Source organism: Leiobunum rupestre, chromosome 5 (genome assembly GCF_980474605.1).
Source record: "Leiobunum rupestre chromosome 5, qqLeiRupe1.1.hap1, whole genome shotgun sequence".
Lineage (NCBI taxonomy): Eukaryota > Metazoa > Arthropoda > Arachnida > Opiliones > Sclerosomatidae > Leiobunum > Leiobunum rupestre.
Window position 1 is genome coordinate 24,974,130 of NC_143388.1, and position 14,797 is coordinate 24,988,926.

Here is a 14,797-nt window from a genome sequence, read left to right on the forward strand (position 1 = left end):
TTAAATTTAAAGAAATTTAATATAAAAGACAGTAAAACGAAGAGAACTAAGCTGACGTGTGGCCGAGATGGTGCTCGCGCTCCAGTCCTCCGGATGTGAATGAATTCGCTACTCTGGATTTGATCCTCGATTTCGGCTCGGTATGATCTTGTTCATGGTCGCCAAAGTGGCCCTGAATTCTCTATATCGCCACCAGAATCTCACCTTCCCAATTCTAAAACTACTGTTTACGTTTCAAATGAAACAAGTAGTTCCTTTTGTAATCACTTGTTTGGGATGGTTCTCTAGACTTAACGCGCTACACGTCGCGATAACGGAGCCGTAATCGAGCATTATTCCACCCTTATTTCCAGTGAATCCCGCTTGAGCTCCTATGTAAAGCGAGGTTCACACTTACACCTAAAATCGCTTCGTTTTAGATAACTAGTTTTCAAAACCAACGTAAGAAATCGCTTCGTGTTGGTTCGGGAAGCAACTCGTCCAAGTCGGTTTGCTTAGAATCGCTTTCAAAACGACCAGGCGGGGAAGTAAAATTGCTCGTATTTTCCAAAATAATGGGAATAAAATTCTAAATAATGTCAAATAATATTACTGTACGTATAGTAAACCTGATAAACTAATTGTTTTGGGATATATTTTAGTATTTTCAAAATTCTGGTCATAATTTGACAGAATGTTAAGCCTTGGCTATAAGCGAACCGGGGTGAAACGATTTCGCACGTGTGAACCAAGAATTATCGTCGGTGGCCAAAACTGGCATTCAAACCGAAACTGGGTTTTAAGCTCAAGTGTGACCGTGGCTTAAGTGTGTCCCTTAGATGGGAAGGAACTTTGTTTCCTTAAATTCATGTTTCATTGGGTTAAGTATAATTAACTATTTCCTCATGTTTCTTGTCATATATATGTTATATGTGTATGTGTATATGTGTATATACAGTGTATGTGTATGTATACAGATGCATTTCTTGGTATTTAAATCTTTGGAAAATGTAACTCGGGCTCACATTTGAAAACTGCGGTCCAGGGTTTTTAATAAACTTTTTAATACTTGTGCACAAGACAACTTTGTTGGTTTCTAATTTCAAATTATTTTAGTATACCCTTCTTCATTTCCAAAAATTAGCAAAATATGGAATTTCAAAATTTCTATTTCTAAACTTCCTCTAATAGATTTCAGTTGAATTTTAAGAAATGTAACAGCTTTCCTCCAAACGGTTTCCCTATCTTTGTAGTTTTGGTTTGGTTTGGTTAGGGTTTACTTTAACATTACGAAACAGGCCATGGAAGAGTTACTTCCAAGGGGTCCAACATTAGCAAAATTTTTATATGGGATTTTGGATTTTAAAGTGATTTCAGAAATCAGAAACTGATTTTGAGAATTCAGAGAGCAATTTTCGGGTTGATTTCCAAAATCTCTCTTATACATTTCCAATGATTTAATTATCAAATTTCGGCGATTTTAAAATAATACTCCCTAAAAAATAATTTAACAATTTAATAAATGATTCTAAGAATAAAAATACATGTTAAAATATTAAATTTGAAAAATCGGCTACAAATATTTTTAGTTTGAGGTCTTGAAAAAGGATTTAATTTTTTTCCCACGCAAATTGTACGATCAGACAGACACGAATAAATCTCGCGTAAGCTGGTTTAAACGTTTCTCCTCGCGTTTTATCGCAAAATCTGGAATTTTGTAAAAACAGAATTTGCCGTGGGCTTTTTTCGGATAAATCGTGTTTTAACTTTCTCTTTTTTTCAAGAAAGATTCATTGGTATCTCGAATGCGTGTCCCGTTACTGTACTTGAGTTTTAAGGGTCACAGCCATTATAACGCTGTCCTCGCTACGTACGAGAGTTGAATCACAATTAGAACGGTATTCGTTAATCCTTTTCAATTTTATCAATTTCTGCATTATTTGCAACATAATGGTACCGAAACAGGGAGATTGTCTTTCAAAACGATTTCATTGTTTCACTTATTAAGGTTAACTTCTTCCCAAATTTCAGGTTAGTTCGTCTCCGGGTAATTTGTTCAGAAATATATAATAATTAGTGCTCAAGTTAATAGCTTTTTCTAGTTCCCGCTGATTTTCCAAAAGACATTTCGAAAAATAAATACTGCAGGGTGAAATAATACAACATTTATTTATTTCTGAAAATATTGCATCGGAAAATCTAGACAAAAAGTAAGTAATTTCCCTATGAATAGAGGGGTCAGAAGGGGTAGCCACATACCCGCCTGAACCCTTTTTTCCAGATTCAAAGCAAAACTAGGCCTTTAATTTCTACATTTTATATCGTTCAAACTCAATACTACTAATGTTATTATAATCATCATAAATTAAAGTTCGTTACATATTTACAATGATTATAATCTAATAATCCAAGACTTTATTTATTTATTTTATAATTGTAGCACACCCTATACTACTAATGTTATTATGTTTAAACGTGTAGCACACAATATACTACAAATGTTTTTATGTTTAAACGTGTAGCACACCATATACTACTAATGTTTTTATGCTTAATCGTGTAGCGCACCCTATACTACTAATAGTCCATGACAAAATAAGCACGTGATAAGGTACACGATGGGTCAAGGTATTTTTTAATTAATTTACTGATTTGTAACAAAGAAATGTTTGTCTTACGGGTCAAAGTGGGGGCTTTCCGGAAATACGAACCACGTGACGTCACTTCCGGTGACCTTGAAAATTGATATGACCTGATATTGATATCATTCGATTGGTCTCAACGTGCTCTTACCAAATATCGATAAATTAACCTTCAAATCTGAAACAAATGGCGTATAAGACTAAAAAAGTAATTTTGTCTTATAAATGTAAATTTGGGAGGGGCTCGAAATTTGCACACCATGTACTACTAATTTTAATATGTTTAAACGTGTAGCGCACCCTATACTACTAATGTTATTATATTTAAAAGTGTAGCGCACCCTATAATACAAATATTGTACTATGTTTAAATGTGTAGCACACTCTACACTTCTAATGTTATTATATTTAAACGTGTAGCACACCCTATACTACTAATGGAATCACAGATATTTTAAGATCCTCTGTCATTATCCCTAAGTAGAACCAGATGTCACGAACATTTAAGTACCCACAATCCCCCAATGTATTAACTATATTTTAAATATTAAATTTAAATTTGTATAAATTTCAAATCATCTTGTACATAAACATATCGAAAACAAATTTTTCGAGTTACCTGGTTTTGGAAATAAAGTAGTGATACGCGAACACTTTAATTTAAATACATTTTTAGACAAATCAAATTTTTCGAGTTACCTGGTTTTGGAAATAAAGTAGTGATACGCGAACACTTTAATTTAAATACATTTTTAGACAAATCGAATTTTTCGAGTTACCTGGTTTTGGAAATTAAGTAGTGATACGCGAACACTTTAATTTAAATACATTTTTAGACAAATCAAATTTTTCGAGTTACCTGGTTTTTTAAATAATTTAGCGAAACGTGAACACTTTAATTTGAATTAATTTTAAAACAAACCAAATTTTTCGAGTTACCTGGTTTTGTACGAAATTCAAAAATGTCAATAGTGCGTACGCGGGTTGTGGGGTCCCAAGAATTGGACAGAAATCTCACTTCAAATTATATAAATTTTCTTAATTTTCGGAAATATGTACTAACTAAAAATATAATATTCAACCAAGTCGCTCTTAATAAAAAAAAATATGTACATATAAATTCAAAAATCGCCCAAAACCACTAAAATGGGCAAATGCCCCACTTTCAGGGCCCCAATCTCACAAATGTTAACAATGCCGGTGAGGGCATGATATTTCCAATCGATTGTCGTATCATGCGTAACGTACCGAGAAATCGTGCGCACACCGGCGGCGGCGGACACAGTACGTGAAACTAATACAGACTAATTCCCTAGGGATTATGTGTAAAAATGCATTCTTTTTATCTCGAAGGAAAAATATTGTGTGCTTCTGTTTTTTTTTTATATAATAGACCATTCTATAAAATACTACTTATGTCGTTATTTACTTTTGTGTAAAGAGAGGCCGAGGGTTTGGCCCGATTTTTCATGAACCAGGGAGGCTCAAAACAGGACTCTCTGGCAAACCTGCCAACCTAGTTGTCTGGATAAATAGTGTATTTTTGATACAAACCATTATAAATAGGTAATAAACTATATCTCATTGATTTTGTAAATAGTTCAGTTTAGGACTTACTATATTTTGAAATATACTATCTTCACGTAGGCTACCTTAGCTATATTTTGAAAATCGACTTTATCGGTGCGCTTCAGGATATACCAATCAAATAGGAATGATCATAAACATAATTTTAAAAACTAAAGAATAAATAAGTTTGCAAGTCCTTTTGCAGTAGCGATATGTTGTCTTTGTGAAAGTGTTTGGCCTCTTTAGAACAGAAATGTGTATTCCCCCATCACGGACTCGCTGTTTTAGCTTCGGCAACGCGAGAGCTATACAATTTCGGACATACGAGCGTAGCGCCATCGTAAAAATAGGCGGACTTTTTGTCTCTATAAATTTTTCCTTCTTTTCATTCTATTCACAAGGATTTTTTATACAAGTTGAAACACGAATATTCTACCTGGATTCTACGAAACTAATTTTGGAGATGTTTATTTCATTTGAAGGCAAAATAAATAATCTTTAACACGATTTTAAAACCGGCACGCATTTCTAACCAAGTCCCAACGAACACGCGGACGAAATGTTGACTACGGTGTCCGCTAGGTGTCTCTAGTATCTTATGTCCGAATTCCCCACATTGCCAGGCCTATGAATCCCATATTTCCCCTCAAGTATTTCCATCCTCCTAGGTTTAGCGAGGGATTTATAGAAAGGTCTATTGTAATGCTAGCGTCTATGGTCGTAACGGGAAAACTAGATTTTCCTTGGTCTATATGTAAATGGGAATTTTTAAAGTATGATTAAGCTAATTGAGTTGTTACATGTTAGACCTTGTTCTCATTAATATTTCCCTCGTCTAAATCGCATCGAGTAGGCTGTAATTTTTATACCCTCTAATTAAAGCAGACACTTTTTTAGTTTTTAATTGATATTTATTTAAAATTTATTTAATATAATTCGCTATCCGACGGAAGGTCAATATACTGTGGTAGTTTTGTAAAAACGCCTGGAAAAGTTTTATTGGCCCATGAAGGTCATTTCTTTTAATCTGTTTGGAATATCTTAAACTCTCTATACATTACCGTTATGATAGTACGGAGGTTAAGCAGCCCACGTTAAGAAAGGGAACGTCTACATCAGGTGAAAACAACAAGATGTCACGGACATTTAAATATACAATCCCCAAGATGTATTAAATTTATTTTAAATATTAACTTTAAATTGGAACAAATTTCCAATCATTTCTGCATTAACTTAATAAACCCAATGTAAAATGAATTTTTCGAGTGACCTGGGTTTGGAAATAAGGTAGTGAAACGCGAACACTTTAAATTAAATTCATTTTTAGATAAACCGAAATTTTCGAGTTACCTGGTTTTGGAAATAAGATAGCGAAACGTGAACACTTTAATTTCAATTAATTTTTCGATTTGTGGGGTCCCTCGAATTGGCCAGAAATCTCACTTAAAATTAAAATTTCTTAATGCAAATGAAAACGTAGTTCAGAAATGGTCAGTACTAAAAATATAATATTCAACCAAATCGCTCTTAATTTAAAAAAAATTTAGATTTTAAGGCGGAAATTGGGATACCGAGGCCGGAAAGTTTTAATAACCTTGAACCTAGAACTGGGTTCCAATTGACCCGCTGCAAATCAAATAATACGAACCCTAAAAGCAAACTTGTAGCAACAGTTTCTGAATAAATTTCAAAAATCTTTATAGAGCTGTGTTATGTATACTCTCGAATTTATTTAGAGCAATTGACGGATTTTGAAATGAAGTTTTAGCGCGTGACACTACAGTTACATGTCTTGGGCACACAGCCTTCTTTGCGGGCTTTTTTGACCATAACATCACGCGCAAAATTAATTTTAAAAGCCGTCAATTTCTTTATTAACGTTTTAAGAAATCTTCAACGTAAGTCCCTTCAGGGCTCCCAGTGACCCTATAATTCCTATTATTTCTTATAATTTTGAGATAGATGGTTCTATAAAATCCAATAATTAAATTTTTTAACCTATAATTTTAATTTTTTTTGTATATTTGGTTTTCATTCAAATAAAGAACTTCAAAAGGCTTACACATCAGCCACAGTAAATATTATTCTTTTGGTGATTTTTTTTCATGGACCTGTAGATTATTAGATATCCTACAAAACTCGAATAGTTCAATATTTAAACCAGACAAAACGACCAATTAGTAGTTTTAGTCCTGTAAAACTAATATAAATTTATAATTTTAGTTTTATAATTATCCTATAATATTAAAATTGTCATACTACAATTCCTATTTTTTTTTGGGATTATTGGCTGGGATTAGGGTGGCGGAGTGGTTAACAACACTTTCGCCTCGCAGCAAGAGGAACCGGGTTTGATCCAAGATTTTGGCACTGGGGGAAAACTCGGAACGGCTCTCTCTGCGTATATAATTTTCAAATCATCTCGCTACTGGTTAAAGGGGTTTTCCCGGAGTTTTTCGGTTACCCTTTTCCATAAAAATTCTAGAGGTAATAGTGAGTGTAGGGAGCTGTTGCCTCGCGTGGTATGAAGGGCTGGTCGCCACCCTCCTACGCAATATAACCCGGCCACCTGAATTAAAGGTCTTAGAAGTCGCTAGATGACTTGGGCCTAAGGTGGTGCCAAGGGTATTAGCCTTCCTAATTATTATTATTTTTATTTATGTAAAGTTTGAACGAAAAATACAAATCACATTATTAATCAAAGGTGTCTTCTCTGCAAGATAGTGATCAGAGATAAGTTATTTTAGCAAAGACAATGAAATGTTTCATAGTCTTTGATTTTAGTACAAACTGGGTTAAACATTTAAAAACTTTGGTTTTTGAGATAAAGCTACGTGAAACTAATCATTTTGTTTAGTAATAATTATTAAGCTACACTGTTAAAAATAAAGGTTTATAAAACGACCAAAATTGGACTTTTAATTTATTTCAAACCATTTTGTTACTAACAAGACGTACGACGGTCAGAATACACACAATCCTTCTAATGTGTTAAGTTTGTTTGAGCTATTCACAGCAACCTGCAACGCCGGTATCACAACCAAAATATATCCACGGTCACACATATTATATTATATTATATTACACTGTTAAAAAAAATTGTTCTTATTTGAACAAATCGCCGTTCAGAAGGTTGTCCCTGTAACAGAACGCCATTTTGTTCTAATATGAACATAAAATATTCGTTCGATAAAGAACGATGGTTGATGGTTCAATATTGAACGTAGATGTTCTATATTGAACAAACCTTCTTTGTTCAAATTAGAACGTTTTCTCCTTCGCGGTGGAACACTTTGTCGTTCGCCGTGGATCATTTTCTCGTTCGCCGCGGAACGCTTTGCCGTTCCCGGTAGAACGATTTGTCATTCGCCGTGGATCATTTTCTCGTTCGACTTGGAACGCTTTATCGTTATTGCTTTCTAAATTATAGCTCATGTCTCCTGCCGGCCGTTCATCATTCTAAATTAATAAAAATAACCTAACGTAACCCATTGCCCACCGAATAGGAAAACCAGGCCTAAAACTAGATTATTTGAATTTAGTTCCACCCTCAAGTTTCCTCAACTACAACCATCTAATTAAGCTTAAAATATCTACCACGTAAGTGATATGCGTAAAATATATAAATATAACCTTTTTCATAGCGCAATAGATATTACATTCTATTCTCAGCCTAAAGGCCGAGAACTGGTAACAAACGATGTTAGAATTTATTTCTATGCTTGCAGTATATTACGAAATATTTTCTGTAAATTTTAATTCTGGAACTTGGGCAATTACATTTCCGAACGAATTTCGTCTACCTTGCCAATCAAATAAAAATATACTTAAAAAAAACGGTGCGTGTCCTATAAATTCGGACCTTTCACAACCCTTTTTCGTTTTCCACTTCGTTAGGACACGGAGGTTATTTATATCGTTATTTGTGTGAAGTTTCTTTTCAATAGGTGGGGTAGTTTCTGAGAAACAGCGTTACAGACCGAACGCCATTTGAGTCGCTAGTGAAGGAGCTACGCTCCAACAATGAAATTGAATCTTCGGTAAATTTCCAAACACACTGTACATACAACTACAAAAACCACTTCATTACAACATTTTCTTACTCACCCTGTAAATAAATAACTACGAGTAATAGTTTAATCAACTAGTACACTAACTTAAAACAACATAATAATGTACGAAAAACTACCTATAACAAAGCGCACTCTAAACCACTCATTTATTACTATATGGATGTTATATACTTGTTTGTTACTTTTGGCTATACGAAGTTTTCCGCAAAATAGTGTCACACTTATTTGTTACTTTTGGCCTTACGACGTTTTCCGCAAAATAGTGTCACACTTATTTGTTACTCTTGGTCATACGTTGAAAGTGTCACTCTTATATGTTAGTACAAATACATGAAGACAATGCAAAGAAATCCATATAGGATTGTGTGTAAAACCTGTTCTAAGGGGAACGATCTCCTAGCTATTGGAACGAATCTATTCTATTGTGTAGTTTACAAGCCTTCCTCCAGAGGGCGAAAGAGCATTCGTTCTTATTTGAACGAAATATAATATCTTGAACACACCGTTCTCTGTTACATACCTTTAGAACGCTATCGTTCATTTTTGAACAGACTGTTCTAAGTTGAACGTCTTCTGAACGAATTTTTTAACAGTGTATATTTACACTTATTTGTTACTTCTAGTCATACTTTGAAAGCATCGAAGATTCCTTCAATCAGTGTCACTCTTATTTTTACTTCTGATCACACCTATTTGTTACTACTAGTCAGCCGTTGAGTGTCACACTTATTTCTTCTGGTTAATAATAATAATAATAATCAGCTAGGCTAATACCCAAGACTAGTTCAATCCATTTCATACTTATTTGTTACTTCTGATCACACTTATTACTTCTGGTCATACGCCGAAGACTAGGTCGATCAGTGTCATACTTAATTGTTACTTCTGGTCATACGTTGAAAGCTCGGCGCACTCTGAACGGCCTTGAAAAACGCCAGAAGGAAACTGGCGCGTAGACCTCTATAAACACGCGGATTTACAATGTTGGAAATTGCGGGGCTCCGTATACGCTGCCCAACCTTACTTAAAATTAAAATTAAGGAACGTATTTGCAACTCTTGGTTATATGTAAACCACAGCTATTCAAAAATATAACTTTCATGAAAATCGGACTTAAATTAAGGAACGTTATGCCGACTTTCAGGCGGAAATATAAAACCACGAACATTGGGGTCCCGTAAATAACCCCGAAAACTATACTTAAATTTAATATTTACTGATATAACCGAAGTTGTAGTTCAGATGATTCCTAACCTATCCAATAATATTTTTTTTAACGTTACCGGACTTAATTTTTAACAAAATATCAACCACAAAAAGCCAAACTACCGAAAACGGTAAATTGGGCAAATGCCCAACTTCTTGGGCTTATATTTCAAATCTTTATGAAAGGCTATCAATGGCGATGCATGTACATTCGAACGAAATATCATTGACTCTTCTAGCCCTAACCGTTGAAGAGGTATGCGCGACACGGCGTCATCGGCATCGGCATCGGCATCGGCTACACTGTACGTGAGACTAATACACACAAATCATTAGGATTGTGTGTAAAAAGGGTCTAATCAGTTATTTTAGATCCATTTTACTCTTTCATGTTGAATACAATACCCTTTGGGGTATTGAAAGGGAACGAGCCCTAAGAATAAACCTTTTCCAGTCCTGGTGGTAAAGGTATAAAAAGTTATGTTCTAACATTTAGTACTTTTGAATACCCATTTAAAGGGAATATAACCTCAGGTATTTGGTGTGGAACACCAACGTTTGCAGCTTTCGCCGCTCTAGCCCTTGGCTTTAAAAATGTTTGGCGCCATGTACAGGTAAATTTTAAAAATTGAAGGGATCTTCCATAAAGATTGCTTTGCAGGTTATATTCCCTTTAATTCCCTTAAACGGAGAAAAAAATGATATGGACCAATTTCGAGACTAGTATTTGAATACTACGTTATTTATTTTTTTAAATATTTTCTTTAATATAACTTAATGCAAAGAAATTCCAATCACCAGGAATATTTAACTAAGGTTAAGTCTTTAAAAATTTGATAACAGATTTTAAATATAGGCGATATTGATTAAGGCGTCAAACTATGATAACCCAAATATCGGCATTGAGGAATTTTTGCTATGCGTATATCAAAAACTGAAAGTATTAAATGATACTGTACGTGATCAACTCCCTTTGTTCAACGACTTCAGGGACGCTCATTCGGCTATTTCCCCCGAGCCAAAACCAGCCTAATCTGGCTATGTTAATGGTTAATATATTGAATAATAATAAAAAATAAGGGCCTATAAAGGACTGAAAATGAAGTTAAAAAGGATTAACTTCTTACTGTTTATGAAGTAAAATGGATAAAAGAGAGTAAAATAAGTACTTAAACACTCCACGAAAGGACTGAATTTGGGGATCAGAAGGTTTAAATATGTTTTATAATAAAACCCTGAATGGTCTTAAATATTGGAAAAAGTTTTAACCACTTTAGAGGTCTAAATTAAAACCTTTATTTTTAACAGTGTACGTAATGAAATCATATTTTAATAAACATTACTATCCATGGAAGGCCAAGATTTTAAACTACAACATGCGAAAATAAACAGCGTGTTATTGTAATCCTTCCACGTAAAATAAGTAAACTGTTTTACCTTGGACCGTGGTTTGCCGGATTTCATTTTAAATTGGTACAAATAATACCATACCCCTATAAACATTATATGAAAAGTAACTTTTCAAAATATCTAGCTATTAATATTTTAAATTATGCATTATAACCAGAAAAACTACGCTCCTGAAAGCTTAATGGATTAAATATCCATGAAACACCGGTTTTGTTTTCTAAAAATGGAACCAAATGATCTTTTAATACGAAATATATACTGAAGAAAATAAACTTATCAAAATTAAATAAATTATTTTTGCTGATGATTTTGTTGAGAATATTCCGAAGTGGGTACTCTTATCAAACCCACTTATAGGGAATCTTCATCCCTAAATCAAATATTTAATTTTAAGTTTATAAATCTACAACAAATTTGGAAATATAATACAGTTGGCATCCCTACGTCACCAATGACGCAGTTCCAAGTTTAGATATATGCAACAAGAATAAATTTGTAATTTGAGCAGGATTGAACCGTACAATGCCCCCATTTTGCTAGTGTAGATTTCTTAGTAAATTGTGCAACAGTTTCAATCGTTTGTTTACGGATTTTAATAATTTCCAAATTATTAAGGATTTAGTTTCACGGTAAAAATGATTAACTGCCTTGTTAAAAATTGTTAACTAAAGTGATTACGTAATCGATTACAGATTTAACACTACTACAGAATTTAAGGAAATGGTTAGCCCATCGACAGTCATTTTATTCGATACCGAAAGTAATTGTAAAGGGATAACTTTCAAGGCCTATTTTGATAAACTTTGCCAACTTCTTTTCGTAGATACAGTGGCGAAGCTGAGAACTCAGAGCCCCCCCCCCCGAAAAAATATGAACGGGGCCCCCGATTTTCCATTTTTTTATGGCGAGCAGCCCCCCCCCCCCATCAGCTACGCCACTGCGTAGATATTCTTGTCGTAATTTGCTATTTTATTTAAATAACCCGAATGTAAAAGCTAATGTGGTATTTAGAGCCCATAACGATATTAATTTAAAAAATGCCAAAGCATAAATATAATTTTCGTCCGTTTTGTCGCTTCGATGAGATTACCAACAAAATGGCTACCTATATAGTAGTTTTGATCTGCCCTCCTGGTTTCCATAGAGACCATAAGTGCAAACTGTGTATACTTTTATTTATTTCCCTTAGAGCATTTGTTTTTCCATTTGTGTTTTCTAAAAACGGGATTTTGGCGTTTTAAGTCACAGTTTAGCTCTATTTTTCGATACTTGTAACGCCTGTATGTTCTGTTTTAATATTATTTATTACAGTTCCAACATTTCTAAGCACCTATCAACTGTTATATGTGAATTTGCTTACCAAGCGGCCTTGATATGAAGGAAATAAATATGATTTTTCAAAGCGCTTAGGCTCTTACTCGGCTCTGGTTGGAGACTATTTATTCACTTACTCATTGCGATACAAGGCGAACCTTACCCCATCTGGTGGCAATAAACGCTACTAAACATTCACAGAGTCTTCAAGCTAATGTTAACAGCGTTATTATAGCAATATGAAGTTACCGTTTATAAACGTCTACAAGACTCTAGAGTTAGAAAAATCAAAGTTTTTACTCATAATTTTGTAATTTGAATGTTTGAAGCCAGGTTATTAGTTAGGTTAAAGGGCAACACAAGTGGCCATGTAGGCAGGCCCGTCTTAAGACCTTTTTGGGCCCTGGGCTAAATTATTTCTTTAGACCTTTTTGATCCCCAACGGTCAGCCTTTGTATATCCGTTGTCTAAATTCAACTACATTATAATCAAACCAACACTTTTAATTTCAGAAGTAGAAAATAGGCCTACTGAAAATAAGATTTTTACTGACAGTGACTCGCTGTTAGGTTTTAGAAATTGTTGGTATCGTATGATACGCGATGTGGCGATAAGTCAAATTACTTTAGACGTAACTAAAAGATACATAATATGAAATGAGCATAAATAAATAATATTTAACCAACTAAACCCTTTTCCCTAGAGTATGGCTGGCCTTTCCGGGGGCCCAAAAGTTGCTGGGGGCCCTGGGCTGTAGCCCATTTAGACCATGCCTTAAGACGGCCCTGCATGTAGGGGGGCGCTTGGTTTGGAACTATGTTTTCTTCTACAAGTCGTACGTTGGTTTCCCAAGGAGAATTTTATATCGCGCGAAAACGTATTCTCCTGGGTGTAACCACGTGGCGCAATTTCGTTCTCATTCGCGAATTTTTCGATTTTCTTAGCTCACGACCAACGAACCCAGGATTTTAGGCTTAGCTTAATTCATTTATTACGGAGAAAATAACTGAGTTAGTTTCCGAGAGTTGGACGTTGATATTTTCGATCTAACAATGTTTTGGAAAAAAATTATTTGCCAATTGAGTATTTTTAATTATGGAGGTTGAAACATTAGGCCTTGGAAGCGGTAAATCTCTGCCGCTATATATTTATCTTTGTTTTATTACATTTCTTTTGCATAAAGAAACTTCACTTTCCTCAGCGATTTTCGCGACTAAAGAATGAATTATGCATGGATTTTGCATAAAAACCGCGAGAGGCGCATTTACACAAAATAAATTCTGCAAATATGGTTCTGCCCAAAAATTATCCTAAAAGGGGCCCCAAATTGTTCTAGTAAGGGCCCCAAAAAGGAACGAAAATTCTACAACAGCTAAAACATTTTAAAAGGTTTAAATTTGAAGCAACTTTTTAAAATTTTGTTTCTAAAAATAAATTTTTCCCATTAGTGAGAGCGCTTGGTGCTAAATAGTTCGGAATTGGTATACAGCCCTTAAAATTGGTATACACGTGCCTTGATCTATACTCTCTACTACCTAATTTTTATTTTTCAAAAAACCTACTGGATAAAAGTTTATAAGCAAAAAACCCGCTTGTTGCCGAGGGCGCGCGCATCTTCCTTTGTAGGTGTTTTTGAAATAATACATTCTATGTTGCACCGTTTCTCCGCAACTTTACGAATAAATAATGCTAAATCGCATGTATCTCGGGTGGTAAAGGTGGTAAAGTTATGAATTTTTTTTATAGTGATACGCGTCATAGGACTACTTAAAACCTGATATGGAATCACATCGATATATTTTCTTTACTTGATGTTTCTTACGATTTTACCTTTTTCTCTATATGGAAAAATGGTAAATCGTGCGTAGCTCGGGTGCCAGGTGGTAAAGTTATTTTAAAAATCTTGGCTTCGCCCAAGGTTAGTGGAAATTTTCGCCGATTCTTTTGTTATAAATTATTTTATTTGTGAACTCTTACATGCCCTTCTAGTACCACAGAGAACGAGACGACAAAATTATATCGAATTTTGAGTTTACATATTACTAACTTTTGTCCTAAGCTTGTAGTAGATGAATTTGGTAAAAGAGGAAATAGAAGAATATAATTCATTCTATAACTTATAAATAAATTTAAAAAATTAATACTCAAGGAGCAATAGCCAAATGTCTTTCATTATAGATTTTTAAAATTTTCAATGTACAGTTTTTTAATTGTGTATGTGCAATAAACGTCTTTTGAAAAAAAAATTATAATATCACATTTTGTTAGGGGGCCTCTTTTCTGGGGCTCGCCTACCCTCAAAAACATTCCTGGGGCCGCCACTGGTAGGAGAGTAGACGTAGCTTTATTTTCTACAAGATTACACTCAGCTACAAGTTCCCCGCTAACGTTTTCAAGAAGGTTTTCTTAACCTGTCTATTAAGCTATAGGCCCGCGCAATTCAAGACTAGGATTCATTGTTTAATTTTTCACTTTATCTTGGGCTAGTGTATTTATTACCGGGGGTCTTTCCTAAAGACCTAAATACTCATAAGTATGATCTAGGAGCAACAAACACAAGGAGAACGCAGCTAGCCTTTAAACAAGCTAACGGAGTGTTGTGTA